At 48.8% G+C, this 8,433-nt stretch overlaps 1 long non-coding RNA gene across 1 annotated transcript; it reads right to left on the bottom strand.

Moving 5' to 3' along the window:
• Positions 1–2,155: 2,155 nt before the first annotated feature.
• On the bottom strand, positions 2,156–5,755 carry LOC109768653 (uncharacterized). Its single transcript, XR_002234160.4, has 2 exons — positions 5,288–5,755; positions 2,156–5,184 (listed from the first exon to the last, which is right to left on the bottom strand). It is a non-coding gene; the product is annotated as an uncharacterized lncRNA (long non-coding RNA).
• Between the last annotated feature and the right edge of the window lie 2,678 nt (positions 5,756–8,433).

Genomic DNA, 8,433 nt, shown 5'->3' with positions numbered 1-8,433 from the left:
AAAGGTCCCAAAAGAGGGGAGAGCGTGTTTTTTATACCCACGGCTCCTCGAATAATCAAAGACAGGTTTATTGTCAGCCAAGTTTGATCATCATCTCCCCTGATATAGCTCCCTTTGTGCATGCAACAGGTAAGGGTGAAAAGTAGGTTGGATCAGATACAGAACATCTGCAGCTAAGCACAGTATCAGCAGCTGGAGGGTGATTAGAACACATGAGGAATAGTTCACAAAATCCTGGGAAATTTTTGGGGAGTACTATTTGAATGAATGGCTCAGATTTAACCCACCATGAATCACCAAAGTTGGGAAATGTTCCAGGTGGTACAAAATCCTGGGAAAATTTTGGGGAGTACTATTTGAATGAGTGAAGTGGTACCATAAACAATAAAATATCTCTCTCCCTCTTCCTCTCCCTCTCCAGCAACAAATTGCCGCAACTAGTAACTTGCTGCAGAGCAAGGCCTCCTAGTTTAACGACTAACTGTCTAACTGGGCAAAGTTGAATGGAACCAACCTAGGAAACGTGAAAGCATCTCTATCTCAGGACATGTTGAAAGATCAACACCAAAGAACACAAAGGAAACAAATATGCCATGTCCGGAACACTGCACTGATGTCCGTATTACTCGAAACGAAAGAAGCAATTGACATTTGTTCACTTCAGATAAAAGGAGTAACTACAAGACAAATAAAAAACAGGATGACATAAACTATCCATTTTGAAACAGAAGAAAAGCATAAGCTTGCAAAAAGGGATGCGTATAATACAAACAGAAAACAGGAAATGCAGCTCGCCCGTTTATCCCATGTAACATACGATAGTGGCAATACTATTCCACCATGAAACTGAACACCAGTCAATCCAACCTCTGGCAAAATGAAAACTAAACCAAAGCAATAATACTGAATAAATTTAAAAATATATAATGAGAAGGGGGCCAACCGCCAACATATAAATCCCAAATGACCCAAGCAAAAGCTCCAGGAGGACATTCAGTTATGGTATGACAAAATATAAGAGCCTTTTTAACAAATACACTTTTGCAGTTGATAAATTTACTTGACACTCATTTAGAATCCGTGCATCAGAAATGCATCAGAAATGTGGCAGTTATTATTGACAGCAGCAGCTAAAGAATAGACTAATTACCAATGAACTAAATAGCATAGAGAATCGTAACAAAAGGTCTGCTCTGACCAAAACAAATACGAAGGTAATATGAGCTTCAGTTTATAAAAAACAGACATAACAGATCAAAACTTTGTCTTTGAAGAAGCATCTGGCAGGACAAGATAAGCAAGAGAACAGCTTCTCGTTAACCAGTTGAATAGAACTGCCAATAGCTACAAGCATTGGAGGAAAAAAGGGCAACCGTTTGACACATATATAGTATGTACAACTAGAAAGGCAAAAACGATGCCAACTAGAAACCAACCCAAGTAAAGCTAGGGTGGTTGGGTTCATCACCAAGAGAAGATACCAATCCAGATCCAGATCACGCATCAACACAAAAGGAATAGAAATTAAAAACAATGTATAGTGGAGAAGGAAAAACTGAGTATTGTAGCGTAGCAAGAGGGCTCAGTTTTGCCTTTCATCTTGAAGCCCAACACTCACGTCTCTTGCTGCATAACCTACCCATAGCGATGTAATTGAACTGCCCTGGTTATCACACATCAGAATGACCATCCAAGGCGCAGAACATCCAACATTAGCCATGAATTGAACAGGCTGCAAGAGAAGTAAGGGTGAGCTCTTAAGGGCATCTCCAACGCCGGCACCCATTTGGGCCCTATTACGGCTGTCTTGATTGCTCAAACATAATTATTTCAGCCACAGGCATCATCATCACCCCTCTTATTTTTAAGGAAAAAGGTCAAACCCCCAAGCAACATGACCATAACATCCATCCATTAGGCTAGTCATAGTGGTGAGTAACTTAGACAGTCTCAGGAGCTGCTCATACCTGGCCTCGACCGACCAAACCTCACAGTGTGGGCGACGCATCAGACAACGCCTTACGGTTCCCAGCCATGCCACAACCAAATCCAAGGCAATGGACTGGCGGCAGCTGGCAGCACCGTAGAGACCGGGATCTGACGTGGCAGCCACCCGGACAATGGGTCAGCGAGTCGGCAATGAGAGCTTGACTGATTTGTTTTTTTTGGGGGGGGGGGGGGGGGGGGGCAGGGGGGATACAAGGATCGTAAGAAAAAGAGGGCTCAGTTTTGCATTTCATCTTCAAACCCAACACTCACATCTCTTGCTGCATAATCTACCCATCACAATGTAAGAGAACTGCCCTGGTTATCACTTATCAGAATGACCATCCGAGGAGCAGAACATCCAACATTACCGATGAATTGAACGGGCTGCAAGGGAGGTAAGGGTGGGCTCTAATTTAGTACCCACAAGCCACAGCTGTCTTGATTGCTCAAGACATGCTTATTTCAGCCACAGTCATCATCATCACCCCTCATTTTTTACCGAAAAGGAGGCTGTATCCCCGGCCTTTGCCCACCAAGCAAGATGACCCTGATATCCATACATACATACATACATACTCCCTCTGTAAAGAAATATAAGAGTGTTTAGATCATACTCCCTCCGTTTCTAAATATAAGCCCTTTTAGAGATTCCAATATGGACTACATACGGAGCAAAATGAGTGAATTTACATGCGTGCACATGTCCATCCATCCATCCCCATCAGCCTCAGGAGCTACTCATGCCTGGCCTGGACCGACCAACCAGACCTGATGACGCCCCAGATAACACCGTACGGTTCCCAGCCCACGCCACAGCCAAATCCAAGGCAATGGAACGGCAGAGGCTGGCAGCACCGCAGCAGTGAACTGATGCGGGCACCACCCAGACGATTGGCCAGCGAGTTGGCAATGAGAGCTCGACTGATTTGGCTTAGGGTTAGAGGTAGAGGGGTGGGGGTATACGTAGCATAGCAAAAGAGGCTCAGTTTTGTCTTCCATCTTCAAGCCCAACCCTCACATCTCTTGCTGCATAATGTACCCATCACGATGTATGAGAACTGCCATGGTTATCACTCACAGAATGACCGTCCGAGGCACAAAGCATCCAACATCAGCGATGAATTGGACAGGCTGCAAGAGAGGCAAGGGTGGGCTCTAAGGCCAACTCCAACGCAGACACCGATTTTTCGGCTCTGTTTAGTACCACCACGCCACGACTGTCTTGATTGCTCAAAACATGATTATTTCAGCCATCGTCGTCATCACCACCATCATCATCATTGCCCCAATTTTCCCCCCAAAAAGGGGGTTCAACCCCCGTCCGGGGTCTGCACACCAAGCAACATGACCATGATATCCATACATACATACTCCCTCCGTTCCAAAATGTACTCCCTCCGTTCCAAAATAGGAGTCGTGGTTTTAGTTCACGACACATGAATGCATCCATCCATCCATCCTGCTCAGGAGCTGCTCATTACCTGGCCTCGACCGACCAAATCTCCCGGCTCGAACGACGCATCAGACAACAGAGCACGGTGCCAGCCCACGCCACAACCGAATCCAAGGCAATGGAAAGGCGGTGGCTGGCGGCTCCGTAGCAGTGTGGAACTGAGGCAGCGGCCACCGGGACGACAGGTCAGCGATCCGGCAACGAGAGCTCGCCTGATTCGGTTTAGGACTTACCGGTGTGAACAATGCTCGCACGCAGACACAGAGTGAGCGAGTGTGTGGGAGTCTGAGAAAGAGAGAGAGGGAGAGAGAGAGGAGAGGGGGGGATACAAGGATCATGATCATAAGCAAAAGAGGGCTCAGTTTTGCATTTCATCTTCAAACCCAACACTCACATCTCTTGCTGCATAATCTACCTATCGCAATGTAAGAGAACTGCCCTGGTTATCACTCATCAGAATGACCGTCCGAGGTGCAGAACATCCAACATTACCGATGAATTGAACAGGCCACAAAGGAGGTAAGGGTCGGCTCTACTTTAGTACCCACAGGACACCGCTATCTTGATTGCTCAAGACATGCTTATTTCGGCCACAGTCATCATCATCGCCTTTGCCCACCAAGCAAGATGACCCTGATATCCATAAATACATACATACATACATACATACTCCCTCTGTAAAGAAATATAAGAGTGTTTAGATCATACTCCCTCCGTTTCTAAATATAAGCCCTTCTAGAGATTCCAATGTGGACTACATACGGAGCAAAATGAGTGAATTTACATGCGTGCACATGTCCATCCATCCTCATCAGCCTCAGGAGCTACTCATGCCTGGCCTGGACCGACCAACCAGACCTGATGACGCCACAGATAACACCGTACGGTTCCCAGCCCACGCCACAGCCAAATCCAAGGCAATGGAACAGCAGAGGCTGGCAGCACCGCAGCAGTGAACTGAAGCGGGCACCACCCAGACGATTGGCCAGCGAGTTGGCAATGAGAGCTTGACTGATTTGGTTTAGGGTTAGAGGTAGAGGGGTGGGGGGTATATGTAGCATAGCAAAAGAGGCTCAGTTTTGTCTTTCATCTTCAAGCCCAACCCTCACCATCTCTTGCTGCTTAATCTACCCATCACGATGTAAGAGAACTGCCATGGTTATCACTCAACAGAAAGACCATCCAAGGCACAAATCATCCAACGTCAGCGATGAATTGGACAGGCTGCAAGAGAGGCAAGGGTGGGCTCTAAGGCCAACTCCAACGCAGACACCGATTTTTTCGGCTCTGTTTAGTACCACCACGCCACGGCTGCCTTGATTGCTCAAGACATGATTATTTCAGCCATCATCGTTATCACCATCATCATTGCCCCTCCCCAAAAAGGAGGTTCAGCCCCCGTCAGGGCTCTACACACCAAGCAACATGACCATGATATCCATACATGCATACTCCCTCCGTTCCAAAATGTGCTCCCTCCGTTCCAAAATAGGAGTCGTGGTTTTAGTTCACGACACATGAATGCATCCATCCATCCTGCTCAGGAGCTGCTCATACCTGGCCTCGACCGACCAAACCTCCCGCACGGACGAAACAGCAGACAATCACTCTACGGTTTCCTGCCCGGGCCACAACCGAATCCAAGGCAATGGAACGGCGGTGGCTGGCGGCTCCGTAGCGGTGTGGAACTGACGCAATGGACACCGGGACGATGGGTCAGCGATCCGGCAACGAGAGCTCGCCTGATTCGGTTTCGGGTTAGGGTTAACTGGTGTGAACTCGGCGCGCGCGCGCACACAGAGCGAGCGAGTGTGAGTCAGAGAGAGAGAGAGATGGGGATCGTACCGAATCCAAAGCAATCCATCGACGGCGGCTCAGATCCCGCGCCGGCCCGACCGGAGCGCACCACGGGCCCCGCCGCTGGCTCCCCAGCCCGCGCCGCCGCGGACGCCTCCCGCGCAGGCGGCATCCCCGAGGGGGGTCCCCAAGCCGATGCGTGACGGCGCGGCGGGAGGGGCTGGCCCCGAGGATCGGCGACCCGGCGCGTCGGCCGCTCGGGAGCCTGGCCGGATCCGGCGGCTCCCTCCATCATCGCCGCCGTTTGGGGAGGGACGCGGTCATCGGCCACGGCGAGCGGGACGGACGGTGCGGCGGGATTCGATTGGAGCGCTCGCATCGCGTGCTATGCTCCGCCGCCGCACGCAGCCATGCCGCCGGTGACCTCTCGCGGCCGGTCTGGTCCGAGGTAGGAGTACTAGCTAGCTAGGGTTCGGCGGCGACGGGAGAAGAGATGGATCCAAATCAAGGCAAGGTAACCCGAGGAGGCCTGCGAGGGCCGAATGAAAGCGCGGAGGGGGGATGAAAGGGTACACGTGTCGTGTAGTGGCCTCACGGTGCATTTTCTCTTTCTTTCCTTTTTAACACCGCCCTCTTGGCATTTTATTCATGAAGGCCGGCTATTTTTTCTATAGAAAACTTTCAATCTATTCGTTGCAATCATGATAGTACAATGAACATCGATAGTAACAAAAATTCAATTAAGATCTGTAGATCATCTAGCGACGACTAAAAATACTGAAGCGAGGCGAAGGCGTGGCACCGCCATCGCCCTCAACTCGTCGAATCCGTGCAAAACTTGTTGCAGTAGACAGTCGGGAAGGCTTCGAGCTAAGACCCCATCGGACCATAACAGCAACCGCCACTAGTGAAGAGAAAAACTTAGATTGAAAGGATCCAACCTAAAGACATAAGAACATACACGAACAAAAACCGGATCCGAGCTGATCCACCAAAAACAACCATGACCAAATCCTGCAAGATACGCCAGAGACACACCTCCACACGCGCTAAGACACACCATAGGGACGGGGTTAGGCGGGGAGAACCTTATTCAATCTTCAGGGAGTCATCATCGTCCCGCCTTCCACTACGCAGGACACAAACCATAACAAAATTCAAAGAAAATCTAAAAACGGGGCCCTCCCACCGAAAAGGCACGGGACCCACCACACCACATGGCACCAAGGCCACATGAGACGAAGCAGAGCAGATTGACAGCACCAATGATAGGTGGGAACCCTAGTCGCGTGTTTGCTTGGGAGGAGACGAAGAGATAAGTCGAATCACAACAACAAGTTGCCCCTACGCAGCTTATTTTAGAAGCCTAATAGAAAAAATTATTTTAGAAAGTTACTGGTTATGGGTATGAGTCAAACATGGACCATCAATCAACAACAATTGCTAAAATCTACCCCAAACAACGCCCCCTTCATATAGCTAAAAATAGAGAACTTAGGGGCCGTTCGGATCCTATCGTCGCCCGCGTGTGCATAACAAATGCGAGACACCAAGGAGTGCAAACGTCCCTTGCCGATTCGTAGGCGGGGCTCAAGGTGTGGGCCTGCCGCAATGAGAAATGCACGAAATGACACAACGATCTACCCAGGTTCGGGCCGCATGATTTTGCAATCCTACTCATGCTTTGTGTGTGGTTTATTTGGTGAGCAGTGGACTACAAGTCGTTTCTGGGAACGGAAAGAGTAGTGTACTCATACCGGTGTTCTATCAAGCATCCAACCCTCTTTTTAGTAGCCTCCTTTTATATCTCAAGGGGTACCATAAATGGCTTCGTTGCTAAGGAAACTACCTTGCCCCGACAGGGTAGGTACGCGCATTAAATGTGCGATGAAGTGTCATCATCTTCTGACTTCCGGGAATGAACAACCATCTTTTCATCACCGCTCAGGTGGTGCCTTGGTCTGTCATCCTTTCGGTACGTAAGCGGATGACTTGACCCCGGCCCCGCTATAACTCCACCGCCCAGGCTGCCTGCTCACGATGTGTTACAAAAAGGTCAGTACAAGCAGAACTATCATGCAATGTGTGGAGCACCGTGGCCGGGCGGTTAGAATAGTCATTGTCAGGCGGCTTCGTTCGTGGACGTCTTTGTAAACCTCAGGCTTATTGCCGAAGGGTCTTGAAACTAATGTTGAATGTCAAAGATCTTGACGAAGATTTGCATGCCACCACGGGGCTCCTTACCAGAGTTCCTCCCTAGGCATTTATCCTCCTAACCACGAGGATCTACTTGTGGTCCGTGCGCGGCTGGTTATGTGAACCAGCTATTCATGGTGCCGACAGATCCTCTTCGTCTCCATGCTTCCCCAGCTCCACGCTGGAGCGGTTTCTAGCAGCCTAGTCCCCCACAATGTAATTTCGTGGAGACATAGAAGCGTAGCTCCTCCAGCTCCTCCAGACGAAGACGATGGAGTTGGTTAAATTTACGGGAGAATGCCCTTCCGAAGTGGCATATGTAACGTTTCGATCCGGAGAATACACGCCGAGCGAGGCGACGGCCTCATGATCCCACAGCCAGACCAGACCAGCCCACGCCTAAGCGAAGGAGCGGAAGTTGGCGCTACTGCCGAAAACTTCGCATCTCCCATGTGAAGCCGGCTAGGGTTGGTTGGCTGAGAAGCTTGCTTGTTTGGGAAGCAAGAGAGCTTCCGAACAAGGCCTTATTATACACCAACGAGTGATGAGTCAGCTCAATGCATGAAATGCAGAAGAGAAAAACACATTCTTCATGCAGAACCACTTCGCAAAGGAGTTATCATGTGATGAGCCGAAGACATGGCACGCCTGGTCTCAAAAAAAGGGGCAAATCCTCTATTTTTAAACAGCTACAACCCACTACTTAAATTTCCTTTCCATGCAACGATGCCACATCACCAAGTTATGCATGGAGTCACAAGTTACTTTTTCCATTAATCCCTTCATGACTTTTTTCCCAGCGAATCAAGTCATGTAAGACACTTTAACATTTGTTTTTAAATTAATTTTAGTTTTATTACATCATTTAATCATACAAGTTTTATTCTTAAATAGCTACAAACCACTGTCTAGTTTTCCTTTCCATGCAACAATGCCACGTCATCAAGTTATGCATGGAGTCATAAGTTACTGTTTTCATTAACCCCTTCATGCAAAAC

The sequence above is a fragment of the Aegilops tauschii genome, unplaced genomic scaffold (genome assembly GCF_002575655.3).
Source record: "Aegilops tauschii subsp. strangulata cultivar AL8/78 unplaced genomic scaffold, Aet v6.0 Super-Scaffold_267, whole genome shotgun sequence".
NCBI classification, from domain to species: domain Eukaryota; kingdom Viridiplantae; phylum Streptophyta; class Magnoliopsida; order Poales; family Poaceae; genus Aegilops; species Aegilops tauschii.
Note: the sequence above shows the minus strand (reverse complement) of the source record. Positions and strands in the feature narration are given on the sequence as shown.